The sequence below is a fragment of the Carassius carassius genome, chromosome 30, assembly GCF_963082965.1.
Source record: "Carassius carassius chromosome 30, fCarCar2.1, whole genome shotgun sequence".
Taxonomy (NCBI): Eukaryota; Metazoa; Chordata; class Actinopteri; order Cypriniformes; family Cyprinidae; genus Carassius; species Carassius carassius.
Window position 1 is genome coordinate 16,040,597 of NC_081784.1, and position 16,565 is coordinate 16,057,161.

Here is a 16,565-nt window from a genome sequence, read left to right on the forward strand (position 1 = left end):
TCATAGTCATGAAAAATAAAGAAAACTCTTTGAATGAGGTGTGTCCAAACTTTTGGTCTGTACTATATATATATGTTATATATATATATATATATATAAGTTATATCGAAATGTAACTTTTTTTTTTAAATTTATTTATACTAAAACAATTCTGTTGATATAAGTGCGATAATTGTAACTTAATGTGAAACAAACAAATAAATTAATAATTCTCTCTCTCTCTCTCGCCGCCTTGGCTGAGCTGCCGCCTGCCTAGTTCGGCCGCTAGCGGCATCGCTCCGAGACGGCACAAGGCTAACAGGCAGAGACTTATTAACGACGGCTGCAGTACTTTGCATAAACTCTTGGCTTGTGTCCAAAACCTGAAAAAGTCTACAGCCAGTTCAAAGAGGCTGTGAGGCATCGAGGCATGGCTGAATCCCAAGCTTACAGTACATTCTGTAAATTACGATTTCCGATACACCAGCTGTTGTATTTTTACTCCACATGTGACATATAAAAGAAAAATAAAATAAGACTTTTTTATTATTATTTTATTATTCAAAACCAATGTACTTGTTACTATAATTGTGATGTTTTTAATACTAAGTAAAGTAAATAATCTATTATAATTCCATTACAGCTACTTGTATGATTTTTGGGGAAATTTGTCATATAATAAGCGGGCATATTTTATTTTATGTAAAATAATTTTTTAACCGTTTTAAAATCATTTTAAATAATTACATTTTTAATAATTTTAAAAGTTTTAAAATTGCTTGTTTTATTCTTGTTATTATTTTTCTTCATTATTATTGTACTTTCTTTTGAATTACCATTGTGTACAAAATGTGCTATATAAATAAACTTGCCTTGCCATAAAAAATGTGTATATAAAGAACAGAGACTTTTACTATTTATCTCTCTGTCTATCTATAGCAGGGGTTTTCAAACTGTGGGTCGCGACCCACTCGTGGGTCACGGAATGGAACAAGGTGGGTCGCACAAAGTCACTTGGCTGCAGCTAATTTTGCGTTTCAATGACACACAGACACTAACACAGTTCAGTCTAGGGCTGCACGAATGTGACGAGTGGGGCGGGGCCTAGTGCCATGGGAACAGAGCTAGGCCGGTGGAGTGATTGGGAAATGAGCAACACTCACCGGTCTCAAGAACCACGGAGGAGATCGGAAAGATACAAAAGAGGAGCGATGACAGTGAAGGACGAGAGAGGACCAGGCCTGGGTTTTATTTTGTGTTTGTTTTTTATTTGTGCACGGCAGTCATCCGAGAGGGGCTGTCGCGCTGTTTTGTGTTTATTTGGTTATTAAAACTTTGTTTGATTGTCCGCCGGTTCCCACCTCTTTCCACGAAGGAGTCATCGAGGCGGTGGGCTGGAGTGAGTTCGCCCCCCCCCCCCCTACCCCCACCCCCCTGCAAATCACTCCAGCCCACCACATCGAGCACCCTCGGCGGCAGACTCCTTCGCCCTGCTCGATGGCACTGCGGATTCACCCCAGCGGCGAAGGATCTTCGGCAGCGCGCCCCTCCTTCCTCCCTGGCTTCGGCACCAGTCTAAAACATTAAAATCTTCACAATCACAGGAAGAAGGAGGCGGGAACTGGGAACCCACTCATCACAACGATATAGCCCACCAACATTAATAATGAACTGCAATATCCTTAGTGTGATTTTCAAATTGCAATTAAGTCCGTGTGCGTTGCGTGTTTTGAAGGTCTCAGAGCAATGTCATTAAAAGGTTCAATCGGTCTTTTTTTACCTATTTCACAATTATTTTAATCTCCAAACTGTTTTAGATAGTTCTGCTTTGCTTCTTATGCTTTTCTAAAAAAGTGTTGGATTGTGCTCCGTTCTCGCCGACACACACGGAAGGATCATGAATGCAACAAAACACAGCAGCGCAGATCACACTTCACTGGAGTGAGCCTGCTTCACGTTTTTATGGACACTACATATTTTAACGCCAGTAAACAAAAATTAAAACTTGTAAATTTGTAGTGAAATTTTCAGTTGTACTCTAAAATAAAATGGTTATTTTTCTTAAATACTTAATTTCTGTCATAAAAATTTTAAGTAAGATTAGGTTTAAAGTAATTTCACTCGTTGTTTTTTTTTTTTTTTTAATATTTTGGTGGGTCGTGAAATATATTACACTTGTCTAGGTGGGTCGTGGAATGGAAAAGTTTGGGAACCACTGATCTATAGTATAGATAAATAGATAGACGGATATACATACATATATATATACATATACATATACATGTATATGTATATGTATGTATATATATATATATATATATATATATATATATATATATATATATATATATATATATATATATATATATATATAGACAGACAGATTTTTAAAATGTTAATAATGTCAAACTGCAGGTATAATTGATTTAATTTTTATCTGTCTGTACAGTTGAGTTGTTGGTTAAAAAACAAACAAACATGGCATTTGACAAAGCAAATGTAAGCAGAAATTATTCTCTCTCTCTCTCTCTCTCTCTCTCTCTCTCTCTCTCTCTCTCTCTCTATATATATATATATATATATATATATATATATATATATATATACAGTACAGACCAAAAGTTTGGACACACCTTCTCATTCAAAGAGTTTTCTTTATTTTCATGACTATGAAAATTGTAGAGTCACACTGAAGGCATCAAGGGCTATTTGACCAAGAAGGAGAGTGATGGGGTGCTGCGCCAGATGACATGGCCTCCACAGTCACCGGAACTGAACCCAATCGAGATGGTTTAGGGGTGAGCTGGACCGCAGACAGAAGGCAAAAGGGCCAACAAGTGCTAAGCATCTCTCGGGGAACTCCTTCAAAACTGTTGGAAGACCATTTCAGGTGACTACCTCTTGAAGCTCATCAAGAGAATGCCAAGAGTGTGCAAAGCAGTAATCAAAGCAAAAGGTGGCTACTTTGAAGAACCTAGAATATGACATTTTCCGTTTGTTTCACACTTTTTTGTTATGTACATAATTCCATATATAATTCCACATGTGTTAATTCATAGTTTTGATGCCTTCGGTGTGAATCTACAATTTTCATAGTCATGAAAAATAAAGAAAACTCTTTGAATGAGGTGTGTCCAAACTTTTGGTCTGTACTATATATATATATATATATATATATATATATTTATATATTATACATATTCACTAATGTATCACACAAAACAGTCAAATTATGAAAGCATTTATGAAACCATTTCGGTTTCCTAGGCAGCAAGGCAGGTGCCTTCGGTTTCAGCCAAGACAGCAGTGATCTATCCTGCTCCTGCAGATCCGGTCCTGCTGCGAGCACCTGTCTGTAATTTTCAAGTGAACCCAAAGACCTTGATTAGCTAGTTCAGGTGAATTTGATTAGAGTTAGATCCAAGATCTGTGGGGAAAGTAGACCTCCGAAAGCAAGTCTGAGCTCCCCCGTGGTAACCCAAATCAACATCCTGCCTCTTAAGTGGTACAAAACTGATTGTTGTTGAACTGCTCTCCTTCACAAAGGCCAGTAATTATAGCATCTCTGCTTCTGCAGTGGAGAAGAGAAAGAGGTCTCATTAAAGGAGAGAATGAGAGCGAAGCTTAAAGACCGATGAGGAGCTGTTGCTGCGAACACAGCTGCGAACACAGGAGAGCGAAACTGCAACATGCACCTTCGGTCTTGATCAGCCACCTAAAAAATGCCAGGCATGCATTCACACACACACACACACACACACACAGGCGTGTCCTGCTTTGGCCTCTGGTTAACGGCTCTAACAGAGCGTCTTCCCCTCTCCATCTGCTTTGTTGTCTCAGTGGCACTTGGCAGCAGATTCAGAACTCACTAAATCCCTACAAACACCACCATTCACATCTAACACAATCAGTCTCTCACTGTCAGCCGCTATCAGTCATGTACACGTGTACAGTTTGCAGCTCAACATGCAAGGACACTCAATATTATGGATGTGCACACTACGGTTTCAAAATGGACTTGGGTTGTGGGAACGACTAGTTAATATTACAGAAGCCCTGAATTATTTGGCTGGATTCAGGTTCCCAGATCGGATGCATTCCTTTGAGTAAATCCACACAGAATGTGTTCAAGTGGTCAATGTTTCGAGCACAAAAGAATATAACATTCATTACTATTTTAAAAGTAATTATTATTGTTATTATTATTTGTAGTAGTAGTATTAGATGGAAATACTAATACTACAAATGTTTCTTCCAAAAAAACATTTGTGCTGAACATGCATTAAGAACTACAAACAGAAGATAACAACAGATTTCAAAACAAAAACAACAACATGAAAACTAAATTAACATATACGAGTAAACACATTTCAATGGATGAAAAAAATTAAGTTACCTGAACTAAAGATGTTCTCCTTTGACCAGATATTAAAATTGCAACATTAAATTATTTAACTATCATATGTTCTGGAAGAGAAGTCATTGTTTTTTATAATTTGAAATGCGCTGAGATTCATATTTCGAAATGTGGCTTATAAAGTGCAATTATCATCAAGCAAACAAAAAAATTGGCAAAGTCCACATATTTGGGTTTGCCTGATTTTATTTGTATCTATTTTTTTCACAAATAAATTTGTTTAGGCTTGGTGTTTATAATAATAGTTGTTAATAATGAACGCCACTATAATTTGTTTGTTTTATACTTATTTTTTCCATTCATGTTCTGTTCTAAATAGCATTACATTTAAAAGATTTGTTATGGGGTGAGTGGAACTAAAATACATGTTTATAGATACTTACCAATACGACTTTTTTCTTTCACCAATGCGATTTTGACCAAATGCAACTTATTGCCTGAAAAAAAAAAAAAACTACAAAGCTTCTAAAAGATGGTATTACTTTGCAATAGCAAACATTTTGTGCAAAATAGCAATAGCAAAAGTTTTTCAAAACATTTCTTGACCTCACTAATCACTTAGTCTTTGTTAAACGTTGTTTCTATTTCTCAATTTGCCCTCCAAAGCTCTTTGAGCACAAATCTACAATACAAGCTCTCCCACCGTAACTCTCTTACTGTCCTTATACATCCCTGCTCTGCTCTCTCAGCTGCAGCTTATCTTTCACCAGCTCCACAACACAAAGAACCACTGTCTTCGCCAATAAAACAACCTGCAGATCCCGATGAAGATCATCAGCCTGCAGGCGAGAGAGCTAGAGAGAAAGAGATCAAATGAAGGAGAGATGTCAGGGTTTCAAAAACAATAACACTAAAGAAATAGATATCAAATAAGATCATATAACCCTGTATTTTCTGGAACTACAACAACACACCCTAAAGCACAACGTACACAAGACAGAAGGCCTGTAAGTGTCTGCAACCAAAGCCATAGATGTAAGCCAACTTGCTTAAAATCCTCTAGAGAATGGCTGACCAGTAAAGCAATGATCCGAGCCTACCAAAAATTGTCTCAGCCATATTTTTCAACTCTTCCTCCTTCTGTGCAAATCAGAGCAAAAAATGACCACAAGCTTTTCCAAGCTGACATCAAGAAGATTAGTTGAGTGAATTACAGCCCGTGAAACTGACAATGTAACAGAAAATACAATACTTTCAGTCTTAAATGTGAGCAGGGCACTGAACTTCTGACTTGTATAGGCTTTGCCTAAATCTAAAATATGTTATTAGAAATGGCCCTTGAGGCACATGTTAAATGTAGCAATGGAAGCTGGGGTCTCACGACACTGAATGGGAGAAAACCGAAAACGACAGACTTTTAGGGGGTGGATATGGTGACACAGACAGTCAGACAGGAAGTTGAATAGATAGGCAGACAGGCTGCTATATTGTCACAGCATGTCTACTGCTAACAAGGACACACAGACCACATCAGAGAGCATGACCACCAGCACAAACAAAGGCACAATCACTCTGTGCATGGTCTCTCCGCACTGGGAGCATCACGTCTGGATGGGAGTAAGGTTCACAAAAGGTTGAATCTTTGTAAGGTTCACAAATGTTTTATTGTACAAATGACTGCAACAGAATGCTGATTTATGCTGTTCAGTTTTGTTAGCGGTTCTTGAAGGTCTGCATTATTTGATCTATGCAGCTTGAATAATTCACAAAAATGACAGCATTTCCTGCACCGCTTTACGCTGCTGCTGAATCTGCAGTTTAGTGTTAATTTCGTCAGACGAGACGAAATATGTTCGTCAACAACCTTTTTTTTTATTACTAAGACGAGACGATGACAAGACTGCACCACTGTCCAAAAACGCTGACTAAGACTAAATTAACATGCATTATTGTTGACGAAAAAAGACGAGACGAAAATGTTTTGCATAAAATAAAAATTAAGATAAAATCTCTCTTCATTTTCGTCTACAATCGTCTCTGCTTTTTCATCAACTGTTACGCCTTTAAAAATTCAGAATGAGTTTGCGGCTTCACGCTGTTGCTCATGTTACAGGTCTCATACTCCTGTTGCTGCCAGCCTGTGGCTGCAACACGAAACTGCTGAACACACAACACCTGAATCGAACAAGAGTGACGAGCGCCGACGACATGCTATGTCGAAGGAAGAGGCCTCCATATTTGTGTGTTTTAGTTAGCAGCGGTCTGTTATCAAGAAATAAAATAGTGTGTGCGTAAAAAGAATGTCCACACGCCGCTCAAAAAATACAAAATAAAAAAAAATTCCTGAGCGCAAGTCCACCGTCTAGGCAGGCTTTTTGTGTTAAATTATATTTCATGTTGCTGCACAGGCTCTTTTATTGTATATGACAGCTTTTGTCCCGATGACCGGTCTTTGCATTACGATTAAAAGCAGTATCAATAAAGTAAAAAATTGTGATCAGGTTAATCATTTGTGAATGTGTCTCCTAAATCAGAATTTGAAAACCAGACACATTTAACATTTGCATCCAACAAAAATCAATCAACAAGTGTATTTTGTCAGGTAATTATGACATTTAACCAATGTTTGAGATATGTGAAACACTTTTTTTACTGAAATGTTTATCAGTAATAAGGTGTTATTTTAAAAAAAACACTAAAATTTTTTGACTAAAACTAGACTAAAATTAAAAGACTTTTAGTCGACTAAGATACCTTGAGTTTTCTTTTGACTAAAACTAGACTAAAATGACGAGACTTTTAGTCGACTAAAACTTGACTGACAAAAAAAGATATGTGAATGACTAATATGACTAAAACTAACAAGGACATTTGGCACAAGACTAAGACTAAGACTAAATTAAAAATAGGTGACGAAATTAACACTACTGCAGTTCCACTGCGAAAGAAATGTGAGCTGGCAGTCTGAAATGAATATGACGAGAAATACATACATAGTACAAAAAAAAAACAAAGGCAATACATTATATTTTACAGTGCCCTTGTTACATAAGTACGTACTATAGTAATAACTGTACATTATGCATAATTACATGTACTTACTATACCATTAGGATTTGGTTTAGGTTTATTGCATGTAATTAACACGTAACAAAAACAAATACAAAGTTAGATTTCATTTCTTAAACTATCTTTATAAGCTGGTTCTTATTAATGACTCACGTAGGTCAGTTTACTTTCTATCGGTGTTTGGGATTCTGTGAGTGAAAATTACTTTCTGACCGCATATATGCACCTTACTGAATATGTGACCCGGTTTATGATAGCATCTTCTACCAAACTATAATGCTTGAGGAACAAGGCATGAGAAACATTTAGCAGCTTGCAGACATTATCCCTGTCAGCATGGACTGGGCTTCGTCCCTCTCTAGTTGCAAGCCTGAAGCTATTATCATTGCTGGGTTTACACCCTTCAACAAAGCCCTGGTAAGACGGCTAAATGCAGGAAACATCTCAGAAAGCTTTCCTCCATTTATCTTTCCTCTAATCTGTCCCGTCTCCATTCTTCCTACTCCCCAGAGAAGCGCTGACACTTCCTGCACCCTCTCCTATTTTCACTACCTCTGGGTTTCTCCTCTCTCCATTGCCACCTTCTTTTTCTCTCCATTCTCACATGCATTTTGCTTCTCTCGTTCTCCGGCTGCTTTTTACTCCGCTCATCCTTCTGGTGGAAACAGATCCTGAACATTCCTGTATTCGATTAAGCTGCAGGCACTCATTACAGACGACCCTCGGCTTTCCAGCACAGCCAAGTGATCATTCAACCTCACATGTCCACTCCGTTTCGCTCTTGCTCTCTACATGCTCCATATGCTGCTCACACAAAGTAAAGGAGTGAGGGAAAGCCAACAAGGAAGTGCAGCAAGTGGCCGTATAATTCCTGCTAAACTTTAGACTGATCAGAAGTCAGAATAGCCATCTGTTAGGATCCCTGCACACAGAAAAAGAGCAGAAAACTTAACATCGAGCTGTTTCACATCTTTGTGTAATGCCTATGGCAGGCATCTGCTGTAAGACATGCCGTTCCGTTTAATAACTCCTAATCTACACCAATGCAAAAATCATCAGTCTACTGAGCATAAACACCAAAGACTGAAGTCATATTAGACTGAGGCACTGCTGAAATTCCCTATGAGCTTGATGTGGAGGAGAGGGAGTGCACTGGTGTTTGGTTACCTCCGCTGAGAGCAGCTGCTGGAGTGACAAGGTAAGGTACAGCTGTGCTGTTGGTGTAAAGTTACAATTGTAAAGCTGGTAGAAATACGGAGTTGTGCTGGTGTTAAGTTGAGCCAATGGAAAAAACACTGCTTCAAATTGCGATGGCTTTAGATTCACATTTTAGGATCAGATCAGCGCCTTTTGTAGCTTTAGTACAAACACTGAAATGTGTAAAGATGGATGAGTTCGACTTGTGGCATACAACATTTATCTACACTACTGTTCAAATATTTAGGGGTCGCTAAGATTTTTAAAAACGTTTTTGAAAAAGTATGTGTTTTCTATTTTAATATATTTTAAAAAGTAATTTACTCCTATGAATTTTCAGCAGACATTGCCTTAAGTGTCACATGATGCTTCAGAAATAATTTTAAACTGGTAATTTGCTGCTCAACAACATTCCTTATTATTGATGTTGAAAAGAGTTGCTGTGCTTAATTTTGTGGAACCTTTGATACACGTTTTCAGGATTCTTTGATGAATAGAAATTTTTAAAGAACAGCTTTTATTAGTAATATAAATATTTTATACATTATAAATGTATTTACTGTTATTTTTGATCGGTTTAATGCATCTTTACTGAAAAAGAGGAATTAATTTCATTAATAAAAACAAAAAAACAAAAAAAAAACTACGGACGCCAACAATTATACAGTTTACACAAAGCCGTATAATTTCCAGGTCATCTATATTTTAATTTTGTAAAGAAAACAAACAATCTTAAAAAGATGGGTTTTAAGCAGAGATTTAAAATGAAACAGTGAGGAGACTTGTCTGATGTGTAGTGGCAATTCATTCCATAGTTTTGGAGCTGCAACAGCAAAAGCTCTTTCTCCTCCGAGTTTTAGCCTAGTTCTAGGCACTGTCAGGAGCAGCTGGTCAGCTGACCTGAGAGCGGCTGGGAATGTAGGGGTGCAGCAACTCGGTGAGATACGGTGGGGCAAGGCCATTCAAGGCTTTAAAAGCAAATAAGAGTAGTTTAAATTGAATCCTAAAATGAACAGGCAGCCAGTGGAGTGAGGCTAAAATAGGTGAAATGTGCTCATACTTTCTTATGCCAGTTAAAAGACGAGCAGCAGCATTTTGAACCAGTTGCAGACGGGCAATGGAGGACCCATTAACCCCCAAATAAAGTGCATTGCAGTAGTCCAGCCGAGTGGTCACAAAGGCGTGAATTACTGTCTCAAAGCGCTGTCTCTGAAGGACTGGTTTAATTTTTGCCAGCTGCCTTAACTGGAAAAAACTGGACTTCACTACGACTTTAATCTGGTTGTCAAATTTAAGGTCAGTGTCCACCTTTACCCCTAGATTAGTAATAATTTGCTTGTGATACTGTGCTAAGGAACCCAGATCAACCAACGGGGTCACAGAAGTGCCACTACCACTAAAGACCATGACTTCTGTCTTTTTTTCATTAAAATTTTAAAAAAATTAAGAGACATCCAGGCCTTAATGTCATGTAAACACGCTAGCAATGGCTTAACACAGTAGGAGTCTGACTTTCTAAGAGGGACATAGATCTGACTGTCATCTGCATAGCAATGAAAATAAATACCATGCTTCCTGAGAATTGAACCAAGTGTGAGTAGAGGGAAAATAAGAGAGGGCCAAGCACAGAGCCCTGTGGCACCCCATGTGACAGGGGAGCAGTCGAAGAAACAGAGTCAGCAAGGCCAACACAGAAAGTTCGCTGGGACAAGTAGGACCTAAACCATTCTAACGCTGTACCACTGATGCCCACCCACTGCTCCAAACGAGTAATCAGTATTTCATGATCTACTGTATCAAAAGCAGCAGTCAAATCTAAAAGTACAAGGACAACACAGTGACCCGAGTCAGTAGCTAAAAAGATGTCATTAAAGACTCTTAAAAGTGCTGATTCTGTGCTATGTTAAGTTTTAAAACCGGATTGGAAAATCTCAATAATATTATGTTCATTTATAAAGTCCATGAGCTGGGAATAGAAAAAAAAAGCAAAAAAATAAAACGAGGAGTTGTGCAAACCTGATTTACTTATAACCTGTTTGAAAGGTGTAGCAGTGGCCAGCTGGCGCACTGAAGTTGTCTTGTAATATTCATGTTGTGAATGTAAACCTGATGCACTGATGGAGTGTCTAGATGAAGTTTGTTGGATGTTTTCTTTCCGAGACTTGCGCTGTTCGCGGTCTCACTAAAAGTACCTGGAAAAGTGCCATCTTATGGCGCTTTTCCACTACACAGTACCAGCTCGTCTCGACTCTGTTTGGTTTTCTACTGTGTAAAAGTTGTACCTGTACCTGCTTCCAGATACTTTTTTTCGTATCACCTCCGGCGCGGTTCTGAGCATGCTGAGGCGATACTAAAATGTGACGTGAAAACATCACCTCATTAGCAGACTGCTAATTGGTCAGAATGAATCGTCACTATTCGCTGCGTCATCATTGCACGCGCCAGATGGAGTAACCCCGCCATTTTTAAATAGTTTTGCTGCCCTCAGCCTCTCCTGAAACAACATTTGTCTTCTTGCTGTGAGAAAAAGCCACATCCTGAGGATCAAAAACAGCATACACTCGATTTCCTCCATTGTCCTGTGTGTGTCGGTAGCAGGTGTGTCACGTAGAAGATTACATCACGGCAGTTTCCTGTGGCGTCGCTATGACGACCAGGTACTATTGTGGAGGTACTATCTGCAATGGAAAACGGAGCGAAAAGCGTGCTGAGCCGAGACGAGGCGAGTTGAACTGGTACTGGTAATGGAAAAGCGTGATTAGCTTTTCACCAGCATGCAATCAACAACACTGTGCGCTCCTCGCTCACACACACAAACATGCACACATGCGATCGCTCCCTGATTTTCCTACTTTTAACATACAAGCACTGCCAGAGACTAACACAATTTAAAAAGCGAGTTCAAAATGTTGCCTTTCCTCAGGTCTGCTGCATGCAAAAAATTCCATTTTCCACACAAACTAACTCCAGAACACGGCCATGCACGTACACACACAAACTAACTAAGACAGATTCAACTCACCCCCAATGTCTGGGCTTTGCCAACAGCCTCTTCCTGACTCTATGGTGATAGCTGAGGGAGAGCAGGGCAGTGGGCAACACTGACAAATGTCCAGCCTCCACCCCACAGAGTGAGAAAGCGGGAGAGAGAGAAAGAGAGGAATGACAGTTTCTTCTCTGACAAGGCCATCTGCACTGCAGCAACCCTAGAGGCCTTGTTTCAGATGACTTCCTTTTCTTCCCTCTCAAGCTTTCTTCATCGCTGCTCTTAATTCTCAAGCAAACCAAGTACAAATTACCCCCTCGTGCACAGTCACCAGTAATGACAGCAGCAGTGAAAGCGATATTAATTCACCCTGGTGATGAGGTCTCACTTCAGGTCAGCCGGCCAGCTGTCTGTCAGGCAATAGTCATCATGATGGGTTACCATTAGCCTGGTGCTGGAGAAGTCGGAGTGGCCAGACTTGTATGGCTCCATTAGTACAAAGCTAATGAGACAGAACCTCAGCAGGCGGGGGCACACACTCATTATGGCAGGATTACGGGCATGTGCGGGGCAGGGAGCCAGTGTATATGAGCGTGTGACTTATGGCAAAAGGGTGTGATGGAATTTGTTGAAACTTTCCATTTCCATCAGAAAAAAATATTTTAAATTCTAAGGGATTTGGATTTTGTCCAGGTATTCAACAGAAATGGATATAACATTCTATAGATGCCATGAAAAGTAGTTTGGATCATGAAAAGTAGTGGGAGAAGTATTTTTAGATTTTAAAAAGGCTTTTGATACTGTGAATCATGAAGTATTCATAAATAAATGGAAACAAATTAACTTTTCTTAACAAGCTCTACACTGGTTCAAGTCATACCGGTGTTTAAATTTGTAGTGTGAATTCAAAACTTTAAAAATGCAAACTAGGTGTACCACAAGGTTTAATATTGGGTTCTTTGCTTTTTGTTTATATATAAATTATTTACCTGAAAATTGCAAGAAGGTTGGTTTAAAATATATGCAGATGACAATTATTTATGTAAAAGAAGAAACTTCTCATCTGGCTGCAGAATTGTTAACCAGGCGACTGGTCAGTGATTCCCAGTTTCCCCAAAAAATTATAATAAAACGGTTTTAATGTGTTTTTCATTAAAGATCAAAGCACCGAATGCTTTCCGAAATTGACCAAAAGGAAATCAAGGAAGTGAATTTAAATATTTAGGTGTCACTGTAGACTCTAAGCTTTTTTTAAGTTTTAATTTATATTGATTCTTGTGATTATTGTGTCTGTTTTTTTATTTGGATGTTCTGATTTTATGTTAAAGCCTAACCAGGGAAGAGTACAAAGTAGCTTTTTTGCAATATTCCCCATGAACATGGCAATGGTTACCTGTGTGTAACAATGCCTAGTGTATTGTTACACACACATATATTCATATACATATATAAACACACACACACACACATATATATATATATATATATATATATATATATATATATATATATATATATATATATATATACACATACAAAACACATACATACAAAAAAAAAAAAAATATATATATATATATAGAGAGAGAGAGAGAGAGAGAGAGAGAGAGAATTAAATTGAATTATTTAGATGTTCCTCACAGTTGAACATATTTTAATCAGTGATCATGGGTAGACTGCCCCATTATGCTGTGAGTATGACTTTTATAGATAATCTTGATTTATTAATTATTGCTATTTATATAATAAGTATATAAAGTATATTTAACTTAAGCTGTATGAGTATACTATAATACTGACAAAGCAAACTAAGAGGCCCTGAATGAGAGTGACTTGATCAATATAATCTGTCACTTGTGTGAACCCAGTCTGACCTAATCCAGCTTTCCTTCTGTCCAATATCTACAAAAGCATAGCCAGCCATAACACAGCCTGAAAGGTTGATCAACGAAATAGACACCACCTGCTTAAATACAACGGGATTGAGAAGCCAAAGCACTAAGTTAGTCCCTTCTTTCCATGGCTGAATGGAGGCAGGCATCCAACTTGTCAAAACTACACGGTGCTCTGACCTGCACTTAAACAAAATAAACAGAGCCAACCTTTTCCATTAGGGCACAGCTGAGTGATGTCAGCTCTGGCACAGTCCCAGTGATGTTACACGGCACGCTAATAACCACACCAAACAGAAAAGATAGAGCTGCTCTGGCCGTAAGGGACCACGAAAGACTATGCTTTAGCTTGGAAGCAATACAGAAAAGCAATTACCAAAGGAGCTATTTAACAACATCAATTAATCAATCAGAGCAGACAGGAAATTAAATCACCAAGTGCCTCATCAAAGAGAGCAAGTTTCATATTTTAGAATGGTGTTGGGATGAAAAAAAATAAAAACACATTGAGGGGGAAAAGGTCTCATTTGGATTGTATCCCAGCTCCTAAAAAACTCACTTCATTGACAAAATTAGCAGAGAATCTAGAAAGGACTTTAAGTAAACTTTGAAAAAGCAGGAACGATGGCAGAATACGAAATGTAGAACCCAAACAGCTGTCTTCTACAAGATTCACTGATTAGCGTATTTATATTTTTTGAAAACAAATTTCACATGAGCGATTGCCCGGTCAATGCGGGACTGATTGTGTGCTTGCAGTTCATCTCAGTTGATTAGTAACTGGGCCGTATGTTGGTTAAAGACGACAAGAGACCAATACTGATGACAGGAAGTGCCCATCAATAACCAGACAGTCTCAGGTTCAGTTTCACTCCATCTGTCTCAATCCAGCCTTCCGTTTCGCTCCTTTCCCCCTCATTCACCCCATTACCTCGCATGTATCCTCAGGTGGCCCATATGTGCAAAGCAGCAGTCTGTGATTCCATCCCCTTAGGACACGTTAGGAAAAGAAACAGAACAGTGGCTTTTTCTTCAGCACTCTCAGCAGAGGCCTGATCAATCAGATCAATGGAGGTGATCAGCATTATAAACTCTGATCAGCCCGCATGGGGAACCGGCTAATCCAGTTAAGCCATTAGCAAGCTGGGACATATTAGCCTGCTCGGAAAGGAGCCCATTTATGAGGTTTGCTTATTAGCACACTGCCATAAGTAGACAATAGAAGTACACAGTCATGAATGTAGGACCAAGACATGAGGAAGATCTGCATTCGCTTATAGCTGATCTAGTGCGACTCAGTCAGAGCTCTTGAGCGAACATGACCCGTGGCTTCTGGTTGAGATGTGAGGCATAGGGCTGGAGGCTACAAGGAGAGGGGAGGGGTGAGACCCTGCCCTGGGTAAACACAAAGACAGAGTGGCCACGAAGTGCAGGTCACACTTCAACCTGTGAATTGAGCATGTGGATCAAACTACAGTAAAAGCACTTTAGTTTATGTTAAAGAAAAATATTTGCAGCTCCGCAATTACCAGCCACAGCCTTCAACCTGCACTCACACTCGCCACCCATCTGGGATGCCGTTTAAAACACAAGACCTGTCCCACGGTTAGCAAGCGAGCAAGTGACTGAGCGAGGGACCGTTGGAGGAAACGTACAGGTCTGCTGGCTGAGTAAATCGCATTAACCATCAGTCCTGACATTATTTTTCCTGTGGCTGCATTTCATTTGTTTCATATTTAGATGCTTCTCATAGATGAATCTCTGCAGGCACTCAAGTAGGCTGCCGAGGGCAGAGGAGGCATTAAACAGCTCTGCCCCAACCTACCATAAATTACACAGCCGCATTAGAAGCTACTTCAGAGAGAAAAAGAGAGAGCGCTTGTAGACCAAAAGTAATAATCTAAACATACGATATGGCCTTCTTTACAAATGTCTTTTTCAATAACATCCTCTCCTGTAAAGAAACAAGACTGGCAGATGGCGACAGCAGACATCCTCCGCAGGGCAAAAGTGGTATCAGATGTAGTTGGAAGAGGATTAGAAGAGAAAGGACAGGAGGAAAGGTGGAGAGGGGATGAAGAGAGAGAAATTTGGTCATCAACAGTTTCAACATATGAACAGAAGGAATTTAAACCATCTCTACATGAATGCTGTGCCTCTATTATAATGCAGAGACTTCCAACTCTGACTATAGAGACAAGACGTTGCCTGAACAAATGAAACCACCTCAAAGCGGCAAAAAAATGAAGATGTGATGTTTATTCAGCCTGGGAGCAACTGGCGATGGAGGGAAGAGTTTATTCTGCTACTGCATGAAGATATCAAAGGGGCCAGAGTTTATGCTGCTTTAGCAAGAACGTATCAAAGGATCCCATGGCGCTCCTTTGATATAAATGGCTGTTCCACCATTATGATTACTCCTCCCACTACCATAGCTCACTGTCTGTCTGTTTTACAATGTATGCCTGTATTTTATTAGAGCTTTTCTATCTCTATTTTCAATGCAGTCAAACTCATCAGTGTTGGAATGACAAAACCTGTTCTCTTTCAATTTCTGAATGAATTAATGTCCCAAATAGTCACAACCTGTTCTTTTCTTTAAGATATGCATTCAATAAGGATGCACCAATATAAAAATTCTTATGACCGATATCCAATAAATGGTTAATATTAAAATGATATTCTTTAAATAATAATAAAAAATTATACGAGTAAATTTATGCATCAAAACATTGCATTCAATATTAAATGTAATATTAATTATGAGATTTGTTAAAGATTACATTTAACAGTTTTTAACTTTAAGTGAGCAAGATTATTGCAAAAGTAAAAAAAAAAAAAAAGTTAGAATAGGGGAAATAAGATATACCGGTATATATACTTTTTAAATATATCTTTAATATTATTAAAATTGGTTATATAACCAATATTTAATGCATTCCTAGCATATACAAAATTTATATTAGTCTACAAAACTAATTTCAAGCAATTGAGCCACTTAATATTTTATTTAAAGATTAAGATCATAAGAAGCAAATCCAGTTAACCTGATAACACAAACACATGAAATCACATGGTTACAGAT

The 16,565-nt window shown here is 38.6% G+C and overlaps 1 protein-coding gene across 4 annotated transcripts in view; it reads right to left on the minus strand.

The window, feature by feature from the left end:
• LOC132110759 (bifunctional heparan sulfate N-deacetylase/N-sulfotransferase 2-like) overlaps positions 1-16,565 on the minus strand; it is a 136,921-nt gene that overhangs the window by 62,788 nt on the left and 57,568 nt on the right. The gene's annotated exons all lie outside the window — the stretch shown is intronic.